This window comes from Zeugodacus cucurbitae, chromosome 4, assembly GCF_028554725.1.
Source record: "Zeugodacus cucurbitae isolate PBARC_wt_2022May chromosome 4, idZeuCucr1.2, whole genome shotgun sequence".
NCBI classification, from domain to species: domain Eukaryota; kingdom Metazoa; phylum Arthropoda; class Insecta; order Diptera; family Tephritidae; genus Zeugodacus; species Zeugodacus cucurbitae.
The window spans coordinates 17534163-17547786 of NC_071669.1; the positions used below are offsets into that span (position 1 = coordinate 17534163).

The 13624-nt window shown below is 31.4% G+C and overlaps 1 protein-coding gene across 3 annotated transcripts in view; it reads right to left on the bottom strand.

The window, feature by feature from the left end:
- LOC105215731 (AAC-rich mRNA clone AAC11 protein) overlaps positions 1–13624 on the bottom strand; it is a 72092-nt gene that overhangs the window by 29904 nt on the left and 28564 nt on the right. Inside the window, exon 6 of one of the 3 annotated variants that reach the window (XR_008471087.1) lies at positions 6821–6872. The exons of 1 other annotated variant lie outside the window; for it this stretch is intronic. The gene's annotated coding sequence lies outside the window, so the exon portion shown is untranslated. Of the gene's footprint in view, positions 1–6820; positions 6873–7430; positions 7684–13624 lie in introns of those variants that run through there. One more of the 3 variants, XR_008471086.1, reaches the window with a different exon arrangement.

The window sequence follows — 13624 nt, forward strand, 5'->3', positions numbered from 1 at the left end:
AAATAATTTGCACGTCATTATAACGTGCGTTTTTTTCTTTCTATTAAGCTGTTATTGTTGTCTTTATATTTATAAAAAACAATAGAAGAATCGTATAGAATGCTTGAGTGCAGTGCGTATTTTGCATACCAACTAGCTGCATGCCTGGCGTTCCAGCAACACTGAATAAGCAAAGCGAACAATAATCACCCAACTGTCGGTAGATAATGTGTTGTCCATTCTTTCGTGAATAAACAGCGAATAAGTGTATATAGACAGCGAAATTAATGATTGTATCATTGACTTTGTACATACATATATATTCATAGGTTCAAATGCGTTAGTAATATCAGAAATGCTCGTACAAATGCATTGAGGGTATTCAGACTGCGATTTTTAATTTAGAATTCGCCAATTTGAACTTCACCTGACGGCCTATATGATAATTCTGTGGAATTGATTTTCGATGATTTTGGAAATTCGAAATTTTAAGAACAGATTTTCTATTGAAAATAAGAGCCCACAAAAAAGCTGAACTTCCACAATGTATACTAGAAGTTATGAATAAGGAATAGAACTTCTCTCTTTTAATCTTTAAAAATTTGGGCTTTCGTTACTCTACCGACACCAATTGCCAAGTTTGAACTATAACGATTTTAGCAAACAATCCTTTAAACGATCCGTAAAATGAACAGAAATAGTGCTTTCGATATTTTTGTGATTTTTTACAGCTGGTTTGTCCACGGACCTGTGAAACAGCTACAGAAAATACCAAAGAATTTGGCATATTAAAGCTGAAGAGTAAAGAATTTTGGAATGTATCTGATAATTCAGTTATTAACAGTTCCTCATTGTGGCGACCTTGAAGGGAAACATCAAACTAGACCGGAAAGTGTCAGTTCCCGACCAGACCAAAATCTAAATAGTTAGCAAAGCATCAGGTTTATATAATTTTTGTATGAAGTTGCCTCTCTAAGAGTACGTACGTAGTTACGTTAGCAAATCATTTTTTGTTTTTCAATTAACATAAGGAGAATTTGAACAAAACCCAAACAGTTCCTAATGAAAGGAAATGTACTTGACAGTTAGGTATATTTGAAACTAGTATGGAACAGGTATATTTTTGATGAAAATCTCACAATTGATAACATACGAGGTCCCTTGTATAAGGTCCCAACACTTAAAAAATATCGGTGACTTATAGCGAAAAAGACAGTAGGTTGATTAGTGTGAATTTCAGTTCATACTAGTTGCAAACTGGTTTATAACTAGTCCATTTAACTACAGGGCTTCCAGTTATAGAAACATCTATATACACATATCTTTACATAAATGTAAAATCACTTATCTACAAAATGCAATCAAAATAAAAGCAGTAGAAAAGGATCGTTCACTGGACAGCTAATATATTTAGCTTTTATCTAACTTTGAATGAAGCCATAGAACAAATGTTATTATTTTTTGTAAGCGATTAGTTTTTTTTGTGTATTTGTATATTTCATGCAATTTTTAGAGCGTTGCATAATAACAAACATTATTTACTTCGTCAACAATAATTAAGCTAAGTTAAGTTAAGTTATATCTTTTATCAGATGTATTATAATATAAATATGTCAACGCTGCTTCCAAACACCAAAAAATTTCTGATAACTCTACACTTCAACTCTACAGGCACAACCATCTAACTCTACTTTTACACTTTTAATTTCCCTATACAGTAAAAACTCCTTATTCGCGCTTCCTTTACTCGCGTTTTCACTATTCGCGGATTAAAAAAATGAGACCCAATTTCTATATTCGCAACTAAAATTTTGTTTATTCGCGGATCTAATAAGCACATACATAATAATAAAAATTATTCCAATAGGTATCCAACCCCAAATTCTTGTCAAATGGACTAATAAAAAAATAAAATAGATCTTATTACAAGAAAATGTTAAATATTCTACTATTTTCGCAATATTTTTGAACTTCTGGTAATATTTCCATATAGAAGGGGCTCACATGGAACTGAACACAACCTATTGACGAAGAGGCTTTAACAAGCACTGGAAACGTGACATTCAATTTGAAAAATCTTAGTGAAGGTTTAAGAATGGCAAATGAGCTCTGCGATTTCTTTATGAACATTGATCCGTCTATGGAACGAAGTCTAATTTTTAAGAGACAAATTGCTAATGCGACTGCTGTGTTTCACTCTGAATTGAAGGAGCTTTTGAAAACTGCTAAGCAAGAAAAAACTACAAAATTCTTCAAACCATCGCCTAAGCCTTAAGATTATTAGTTAAAATGTTCAAAAACTTCAATTAAATCAATTTTTTTATATACCTACATATTTGTTTTTTTTTTTTTTTTGTCACCTAGGAACATATCCCCTATAATCCCATATAAATTACCATCCCGTATTCACGGTTTCTGTATTCGCGGCATATTTATGGAACATATACCCCGCGAATAAAGAGCTATTACTATATACAATAAAATGTAATCTTAGTTCATTCATGTGTCTATTCAATTCTGGATACAGAAAAAAATCTTACTGAACGAATTTAACCAAAAATTTTCTTTTTTCTATTGTTATGTTGGACTGGGCTTTTAAAATCGCAACCTAAACTTATTACCATCACAAAATTCGGTAGTGTCGAAGTGGTCTAATCAGCGTCGGTGTTACTTCTAATATAATTGTATAACAAACCTTGCTGTCTAGAATAGCCTAGATTATTTGTAGGAAATCGTGAGATTACAACTGAGATTTGTATATCATTAGCAGCTTTTCTAATGACGATTCTAGTTATAGGTGAAATCACTAAATTTATATATAATTTAAATCTATAAATTAATATATTTTATATATTTTCCAACAGAATAAAGGATGAATGCAAATTATCTGATTTCATTTCATAATTTACGAGATATATATTTATGCCTTATAAATAAATTGTATGTATTTCTATATGTACATATTTCCACTTCAATGCCCATTTAAACTACTTTTAATGTGATTTCGTTTTCGCATTTATAATTAACAATTGAAGTGTAAATTAATGCTAATTAGATTTAGCATTTCGGTCAGAGATAAATATTTGTATTTACATTAATATAATACTCATGCTGATGGACTAGGGCGAAACTGTTTTTAAGTTTCTACATTTCTAATATAATTAAATCAACTTTACAATATGTATTAATTAACACTTCATTATAATCGTTTTACAAAGTTGAATAAAAAAAATTCTAAAGCATTAAAAGTCATAGATGAAGGATTGTTGGTATCGGTATTGCGATTTCTTAAATAATTTAATTTTTTTTATTTTTGAAAATATTTACTTTAATTTACTCAATTAATAAATTTATAACATTATATCTCTAATAGCGTTTTTAGACAGGAGCTAATTGATCAATTAACCGGCCACTGCTCGATTAAAACGCTTATTAAGATCGGTTTACCATACAAAACAAAAATCTACATTGATTTTTAATTGAATTTTAATCGACTTGAAAATCAAATACAACTCTTTGTCTGCGATTGGCTGAATTTTTTGATAAAAAAGCTACGGTAAATGTCGCTGCTAAAAATATTAGTCAGCTGATACTTTCAACTTCTTATGAAAAGCAAAAACAAAATTGTATAACAGCTGATCGATTATCGAGTAGCCGGCAGTATTAAATGCAAAAAAGGGTTTCTCAATCAAAATTTTAATTGTTCAATTAATTTGGTTGTCTAAAACGCTATAAGAAACAACTGACTAAATTAAGAAGCCATAAGCCAATCAATTTCTTAATTGAGTAAATTGACAGGCCTTAATTTTCTCAATTATTAAATTGATAGGATTATATCATTTAAAATACCATTTAATTAACTAAATTACGAATGCGTACATAGGAAATGACTAAAAGACAAATAGGTTTAGGCGCTTTATCTTCAATAGGACGACAATTAATATATTAAATGATTCATATATGTTTGCCTAATAGAAATCGTGCCGCCTTAATGTAAATACCTCTGTGTAATTACCGTGTAGACTAATACACAAGAGTTCCCCATGCCACTTATTACCGGGTAATCGTTGCAAATTAGCCATATTTTAAAACACTGTCAAAGCATATACAAATTGACAAGCCAGCATTATGGTAATTGTGTGAACTAAATATGAGGTGACAATTGATATGGGAATAAAATTATAAAAAATAGATAAAATAAAAAAGGGAGAAAATTACACAGTGCAACAAGATTTGAAAAATATATTTAAGTTTCCAACTGTGCTGACAGAATTCTAAAAAGATTTTACACTAGGAAAACAATAGCAATATTTGGAGGTAAAATGGATTTTTGGCCCGTGGAATTAATTTAAGATATCTATTATTACCTAAAACTTTCACCAGATGAGGCTGTGCTAAATTTGTTTTCAATTTTTGAAATTTATAAATCAATAATTAATTTTTAACCTTTTTTTTAACTGACTAAAGGTTTTTTTTGTCTGACTTAGTACGAAGTTCATTACATTAATTTATTAGTAAGATATATAATTATCAAAAGAGAAAGTGTTAATGTATAATGTAATTTTAAATCATATTAATATTAATTATTTTATTTATATATATCATGCACTACAAAATAGATTAAAAATTTTTAATTTATTTCCTGTTTCAAAAGCAAAAATTTGACTTGTCTACATTGATAAATTAAGCGTACACACGAAAATGTAAATAAATATATGTACATAAGTAAATACAGATAATTCTCTTTATAAGTTTGCAATACAAATATTTATTTATATTTATGTTATATAATTGAAGTGCTTTTACTCACCCTCCGTGTGTCCCAATTCACACCAACAATGATCGTTGATAAATTGTTGTCCTAAACAATATTTCATGACCTTATCCGAGCAGCTGATAGTGCAACCGGAGGGTTCTTCAAGAGCAAGAGAGAGAGAAAGGAAGAAAAAAAGTCATAAGAATAATAAATCTAAAGACGTAAGAATAATTCTTTTTAACCGAGTTGTTTGCTAGAAACATTAAGGTTATATAGTTAGCCGATCTGAACAATATCTTCGGAGATTATATTATTACCTTAAGCAGTAATACATGTCAAATTTCGTGAGGATACCACATCAAATGCGAAAATTTTCCATACAAGCCCTTGATTCCGATCGTTCAGTTTGTATGGCAGCTATATGCTATAGTGAACCGATCTGAACATTTTTTTCGGAGATTAAATTATTTCTATAAACACTAACTCACACCAAATTTCGTGAAGATATGTAGTAAAATGCGGAGGTTTTCCATACAAGCCCTTGATTCCGATCGTTCAGTTTGTATAGCAGCTATATCGGCAGTTCCGACAAATGAGCAGCTTCTTGAAGAGAAACTAACATCTGCAAAATTTCAAAACGATATCTTAAAAACTGAAAAACTGAGACGGACGGACGGCCAGACAGACGGACATGGCTAAATCGACTCAGTTCAACATACTGATCATTTATACTTATATATACTTTATAGGGCCTCCGACGCTTCCTTCTGGGTGTTACAAACTTCGTGACAAACTTAATATACCCTATTCCGGGTATAATAATCATAACAAAACTGTTGTTTCTTTTCTGTCAGAAGTAGTTAACTATCAAGAAACAGAAGAGTGCGAAAAATTATAGAATTATACTCCCAAAAGAACGAAACAACTATAATTGAATGACATAGAGAGTACGATAGTTTCATTCTGTAACTTTTTCTGAAGTGCATTTGACAGAACGATACATTAGTTCTTGACGTCATGAACGAGAAGAGAAACCTTGGCATTGCTATGAAAGTTGATTTGGTTTAGCGATTACCTAGAGGAGGGATTATTGTTTTTTTTATAGAATTGGAAAGATGTTAGATGAGTTGAGTAATTAGTGTAATGCGGGAACTCATTGCATGCATGATTGAACTAGAATATAGCAATCCCCAGGAGAGATGGAAGATGGGTACATCCATTTACTTTGGAGTGGCCAGGAACGATTCTTCCCCAGCAGCTCACGACTTACGGTTTTAGACCAAGTATCCTCTGGATAGCCAACAAACAACCGCTTGGAAGCGAGGTAAAGTGAGAAGGCGAAGCCTGCTTATGCGGTTATGCGTACGGTTTGGGACCCATCACAAGAAACTAATCACCCAATGAAAAATCAATGAGCTGAACGAGTTATACGACGACATTGACATAGTTCTGCGAATAAAAAGACAGCGGCTGCGCTGACTAGGTCATATTGCCCGAATGGACGAAAACACTCCAGCTTTAAAAGTGGTCGATGAAGTACCCGCCGGTGGAAGCTGAGAAATATCAGGTGGTGAGCGACCTGGCGCGCTATTATCGATTCGGTAGAATACTCGGTTCCTACCCCAACTATATACATATTATACATAGCAATCCCAACAACCAAGGTTAGCAAGGATTTTATCCAGCTAAGGGCTGTTTTATCGATGATCTAACACTGTTTGGATCTGTAGGTTGTATGTTGTACATTGAAGGCCTTATAGTTCGTTATGTTACGTTTTTGACGTAAGACGCTACAATATTGACCCTATTCTACTATTTTTGTGAAAATATTAAGAAAAGGAACTCTAGCTGGCACACTACTTCTTACGTTCCTGATTTTCGCGCTCTTCGGCTACTTTTTTAGACAAAACTTGATAAGCTATTAATAGTTAGCTGTTAAGAAACCAACCAAAATTCTTCTATTCAGTACTTACCACCATATGTGCTGACATTAAATATCTTCAACGCCGTAATGGCATCCTGACGCGACACTTGATGTTCGAAATGATATTCCTCATATGCTGCTTGCGCATTCGGTGTTTTCTCCTTCACATCATTTATATCACAGAGTACACAGGATTGTGGCGCCGCACAGGAGCTGCCGATTAAATGCGAAAACCACAATAGGAGTAGTGTAAGGAGTACCAATGATGGGGAACGTGTTAGTTGACGGTTAATTTTGTTGTTTGTGTGTAGTTGTTGTTGCGACGGGCTGCTATATGTCTGACAATGTTCGATAACACTTTGCATTGTTGTTGTTGTCGTACTTTTCGTTTTACTAATTGCCGTTGAACTTTGTTGATAACCCGTCGCAGACGGAAGCGCAACAAGCTGCGGTCGTAGCTGACTAGAATGCGAACTGAGTCGCTGATTGGAAATTGTGCTAAAAGTAGTGCTGCTTAGTAAAGGCAGTACTAAATAGCAGTGTTTTATTGAATTTTGGAATTGTTTGAATGCTGGATGATTTGTTATTAGTGTTGTTGTGATGTTATTTGGCGAACTTACGCTATATGGTGTACTGCAGCGATTATCTAATAATGATTGTATACAAGCATTTTGATTGTTACAACTACGTTGGAGTAACGTTGAATGTTGTTGTTGTTGTAAATTTGAATTTTGTTGTTCTTGTTGTTTATGCGCTCGCGCGTTCTTATCACTTTGCAGTGTGTGCATTTTGTTTTATCGTTGCCACACTTTAATACACCGCAGCGCAAAGCACTCGAATAGTTATTATAGTGACTTTAATGTTTAATAAGCTTTTCGTTGTAATCAATTATTTTATTTTGGTTTTTGTATTTTATAATCACACATTGTTTACATAATATGACACTTAAATGCATAGAATGAATGTTGGCGTTATTATGTACATACATTTGTACTCATATTACTTGGAGACGCATCGAAAAAACCTATAAATGAAAATGAAGCGGAAAAACAAATGTCGGTTGAAATTATTATTGTTGTTGTTGTTGTTGTTTTTGTAATGCTTATTTGTATAAAGTGTTGTTGTTGTTGTTTTTTTTTTCAAGTTGTGTTGTTATTGTTATTGTTATTATTATTGTTTTCATTTTTAGTGTGTTTTTCTTTATTTTATTTTTTTGTTTTTGTATTTGCTTGCGCCATTGTTCAAGCATGCCGCATTATCAGTTTCACTGCAGCCGCATCGCATTGAAACATGACACTTAGTAAATGTTAATTAGCATTAGAAAAAATTAACAACAACAACAACAAAAAACAAGTAATACGCTGCTACTTTGCATTTGAATTATTTCGAATTCTTTTCACACATCACTTGTTTTCTACGCGAGCGCTATTTCAAGTATTGAAAGTATGCACATAAGCATATTTGTAGAAGTATAGCTTAAGTGCTTATCAAACGGTTTTGATTGACACTTTTTGTTAGAATTGTTTTTGTTTGATTCATTTTTTTATTATATAAATAAAGTGTTTTTTATTAATATTTTTTTTAATTGTATATTTATATATATATATTGTCATTTATATATATTTTTTTTTAATTTCCATCACAAGAAAAATCACAAATATTTTTTTACAGATTATTCACTAATTATATTATAAATCATTGCAACTATTAAAAAATTTATAAACTGAGTGTTTATGTCAGCCTATGGTTTAGGATCCCAAAACATTACTGAATTGGTAGAATCGTAAAAATATTAATATTTCTCAGTCCAATCTGCTGTGCTGCAGATGAGTCAGTTTCAGCACGTAAAACTCTCTGCATTTTTCAAATCGGGCGATTGGACACGATCACACGTAACCACTTGTGATTTTAACTGTAGTTTCACAGTAATATTATTAATCCATAATGCATGTGTTATTGCAATATAAAAAATATTTTTTTTATGAAAATTTTATATTTTTTAAATAGTTTAACACTTGTGTTGCCACCCGGGTACCCACCGGAGTGTATTATGTTGAATGGTATTTTTTCTAAAAAAGATAGGCTAAAATCCTCTTGCATCCCCATGGTTTAATCGATTATCTAGAGAATTGTCCATTATACATAGTTTAAATTTTTTCTAACCTCAGAAATGTTACATTTGAAAATAAGAACACATCTCAGCCACCCGGGTACCCGTGTACCCCGATAGAAGTTCAGCGCAGTTCGTGTAATACATTATGATTATAATTTTATTTTATATCTAAAAGGAGTAAGTAAGTATCTATATGCTAACTATAACAAATTATGTTCATTTTTAATTATTTATTGATATTTTATTCAAATTTTTGAATTTTTTTTTTCAAATTATTACTTATATTTCACTACGCAAAAAGCAAAAAATTCATTCATTATTTTAACTTCATGTCGCAAAATAATATTATTATTATTATTATATTTTAAGAATTAATTAAAAAATTAAGAAAAATTAAAAATTACTTATTGCAATGTAAACATTTAGAAATGTTCACCGAATGCTGATCGCATACGGGCTTATCGCACTCAACGCAGGATTTCCGTGTCTTTCGGCGTTTGCGAATAGGTTGCTCTTTACAGATGTAACAAGATCCAACAACGGCTCTTCTCCCAGTGGCGTCTCGACGTTGGTCATTTCTGAGTACCACCTCTACTATTGGCCTTTCTAAGAAACTTACGACTGCGATTTTGGTAGAGTGGTTTTGTCTGTACATAATTTATATGCTAGTTTTAAGCAGAAATACCTTTCTAAGATGTCAATAAATAGATCCTGATAGAATGCACTCAATTATTTTTACGTATAACGCACTTATACGCACGAATTTGCGTACGGGTACCCAGGGCGGCAGACAGTGTGATTTTTTTTGGGTGGCAACACAAGGGTTAAAAAGTACTTGATATAGCGAAAGATTTTTGTAAATTTCATCATTCGATGGAAATTCTTTATTCTCAAATGTGGAATTATTCATTATTCTATAAAAATGATTTATTCGCTGATATAAAGAAAATTGTATATTTCTTCGCTAATTTATTTAAAAACAAGAGAAGCATTTTACCGAAGTCTTTTCTAGAATATTGCCACTTTTTCTACAAAGAGATATTACTTCCGGGGTGTGTTCAAAAAATAACGGGAATTGTAGAATTAAAAAAAATATATATTTATTCATTCTATATTATGCACTTATGCTAGCACTTCTGCAAATCTTCGAAGCACTTTTCAATCTCGGTCTGTTAACCTTCAGTTCTTTAAACGATTCTATCTAGGCTTGTAAAATTTAAGTTTTATGGAATGTTTAAATTATCGATTATTACTCGCATAGCTAAGAATCTTGCCGAATGCTAATTGCTGAGTATGTTTGAACGAAAGCATGGTAGAATCATCTCTCACTTCCTTTATGAGACTATGGTTAAAACAATTTTCCTCCATCAGTCAAAAAGAATAATGAAATACATAAATGAAATGGAAACCAAATGACTTAACAGTTTATGTTAGGAATCTGCAGACTTCTTTGATATATGAAAGTTTAACATGGTTATTTTTTATTTCGCTAATAGGGATTAGCTTTAAAGCCTAATCTACAATAATCTGGATGGTTTACATCGAACTGTTTCAAATTATACAAGCAAGGAAAGGCTAAGTTCGGGCACAACCGAACATTTTACACTCTCGCAATTTATTGCTATATTTTTATTAAGAAAACACACAATTTGACCCATATATTCGGCATAAATATATTTCACATAATAACCGATTTATAAGCTATTAAGCTCATCGTAACCGATTATAAGCTATTAAGCTCATCGTATTTTTGAAAATCCTATAATTAGGTATACTCATATATTCATATATAAGGGAAGTTATGACCCGATTTTAATCTTTTCTGGTACAGAGACACACTATTAGAAGAAAAATATTTCATCTGAATTAAATGAAGATACCTGAGAGATTTACTGAAATTTTTGGGTGAAAAGTTACCATGGGGCACTGAGTTCTTCATATTTTTTCACAAGTGATGCCACAGATCATATACAGTATTTGTGTAAAGTTTTATTTCGCTATCTTCATTGGTTCCTTATGTATATATTATAAAGTGAAGGAATAAGATGAAATTCAAAATTGAGTTATATGGGAAGTTGTCGTGGTTGTGAACCGATTTCATCCATTTTCCACACGTGTCATCATGGTGTCAAGAAAATATTATATACCGAATTTCATTGAAATCTGTCGAATACTTCCTGAGATATATTTTTTGACCGACTAATGAAACCATCTATAATTATTAGTTATTCTTCATAAATTATGTGGGAAAATTGTATTCTTAATGCACTCTGCAAGTTTTGCAATGTTTGAAACTTATTCTTTTGTTTTTATTTATTTCTTATTACTTTTCTTCAATAAAGTTATCAAAGTTTCACAATAACAACCCGCTATCACCCACCATATCTTTCCGATTCACTGGAATTTTGAAAAGAATTTACAAATTTGATACATCGCTGAGTGCATGTTTTTAATCAGTTGTTGATTTATTAACACTTAAACGGTGGAATCCCACGCATACGCACAACTCACGCAGTTCTGTCAATAAACTTAATAGAGTGTTGAACACACTGTGGCATTTAATCGTATATGTACATATATAATTCTGCCTAAAAAGTGAATGAATTTAACACAGCAACACAAATATATGCACACATATGTTTGAATACACTCGTATCTAATAGTTTTGAACATTCAAAAGTCACGTTTCAAACGCGCGATGAAAACAACAACGCCAAACAAGCGGTTTCTTACCACCCACTCACGGCCGATTCTCAGCGAAAAGCATATTCGTGTGACGCTTCTGACTGCCACTCTAACACTGAACACACTAGCTTTTAGTTTGCCAGCGGCGAGTGCGTTAAATACCATGGCACAGTGGTATAGGACCGAACATTTTATACTTTCACAAGTTCTTTGTTTAATATTATTAAGATAACACACAATTCGTCCCGTATCTTCTGTATAAAGTCCACTAGAATAACGAAAATCATTATATATAGTATGTGGAAGACGGGATACATAATTTCTGGATCGAATTCAACTATTTTTACCACGAAGCTACATGATATCCAAGATTTTACGTTCACTTAATTTTCCTAAAATATCTCACATATTAACCGATATACGAAATTTGAAGATTTTGCCAGAGGAAGTATTAATCTCTGCCTATTTTGGGCACAGAGGCAAACTAATATAAGAAATATATATCATTGGAATATCTTTAGAATACCTGAAATATTTTCGGTAAAAAAAAGTTAAGGTTCATTTTCAAACTATACTATTGGGAAAATGTTATGAATGGAATTTCGTTGAAATTGGTCGAGTAGTTCTTAAGGTATGGTTTTTGACACATAAGTGGGCAGTACCATTTCCAACGTCCATTTTTATACCAATCTTACTGTAGATCTTCACCATATAAATGTGTTTCTTTGTTGTTTTTCCCCATCTGAATTAAAGCACTTTTACTAGTTTTCAATATAACCTTTGTATGGGAGGTAGCCGTGTTTATAATCAATTTTCAAGACACATAATGAAGTGCCTAAAGGGTTTACGTAGACAGCGTAACACCTAGTAGGAGCATCTGAAGTGAACTATTTAGTTAAGAACTCGCACGAAGGAACACAAATTAAATTGAATTTTTGGTAAGATTTTATGAAAAAATTGTATTGTTTTTTTTTAATAAATATTATAAATTTTAACTCGAAGATCTGTCTAAAATTTCATTAAGACCGGTTGAGTAGGTCTCAAGAATCTTGATACAAATTAGGCAAGGAAATATGTTTAGTTTCTGTAGATTATTGTTTCTTTATGGTAGTATAGTTTAGTTTCTTTATTTTAATTATCACATAAAAATTGTACTACGAACCACTGTGCGTCCGCTGTACTGAGAGAGCGTAAATCTGGCCATATTTTTATTTTCAAAATGCTTGAAAACTTTGAAAAAGTTTATTTTACATAAAAAGAATCTACATTGTTTGTGGAGTAACAATTAAAATGATTTTGCATTTGTAAAAAAAAATAATAATTATCTTTTTATCTAGTAAGTGTTTTTTGGATAAAATTTAAATAAATTTTCTCAATTTAGAGTTTAATAAATTAGCATAATTTATGCAAATATTAGCTTAAACATCGCAAAAGTTGATTAGAAAGTTAAAAGTTAAGAATTTCATTTGGTGAGGACCTCTTTATTATATATTATAATATAAAAATTTAGATAATTATTTTTTTTTTTCAAAAATTAATTGACTGTCCAGGAACGCAGAAATCGATTTGTAAATTTATCATTGTACATTTTGGATCAAATTTTTCGGAGAGTCAATTTGCTGCTCTAACTATGAAAAAGAAAACACGAAAAATTAAGCAGTCGCTGCATACTTTATGTATTGAAAAAGCGCTATAAAGACGGTAAAAATCACCAAGTGGCAACTATGACCTGCGTGCGTATTGAGCGCGTATGATATTAAATAAGAGTGAATTTTTTGAAATTATTTGCAAATAAAATTTTCGTTGTTGCCTTTGCAAAAACAATATAATGTAAATATATAATAGAGATGAGTGTTATCTTATTTGTTGTTGGAGCAAAATAAATAGTCTAAAGTTTGCTTATATGGTTTATATTATATGTGCAACATACCCATAGAGATATACATAAGTATCTGCGCCTAAAAGCTTCCGTAATATTTCAATACAAGATAAGTAGGACGAAAATCAAGCGCGAAGTGGCTTAATTAGGGAATTTCTCAAATTCCTGATTAATTATTCCAAATTAATACTTATCAGATATATACGATATCAAAAGGAATTTCAATTTATGTAGCTCATTGTTCAGATTATACTCATGTTTTTTATTAAAAATATTTAATTTTATTGA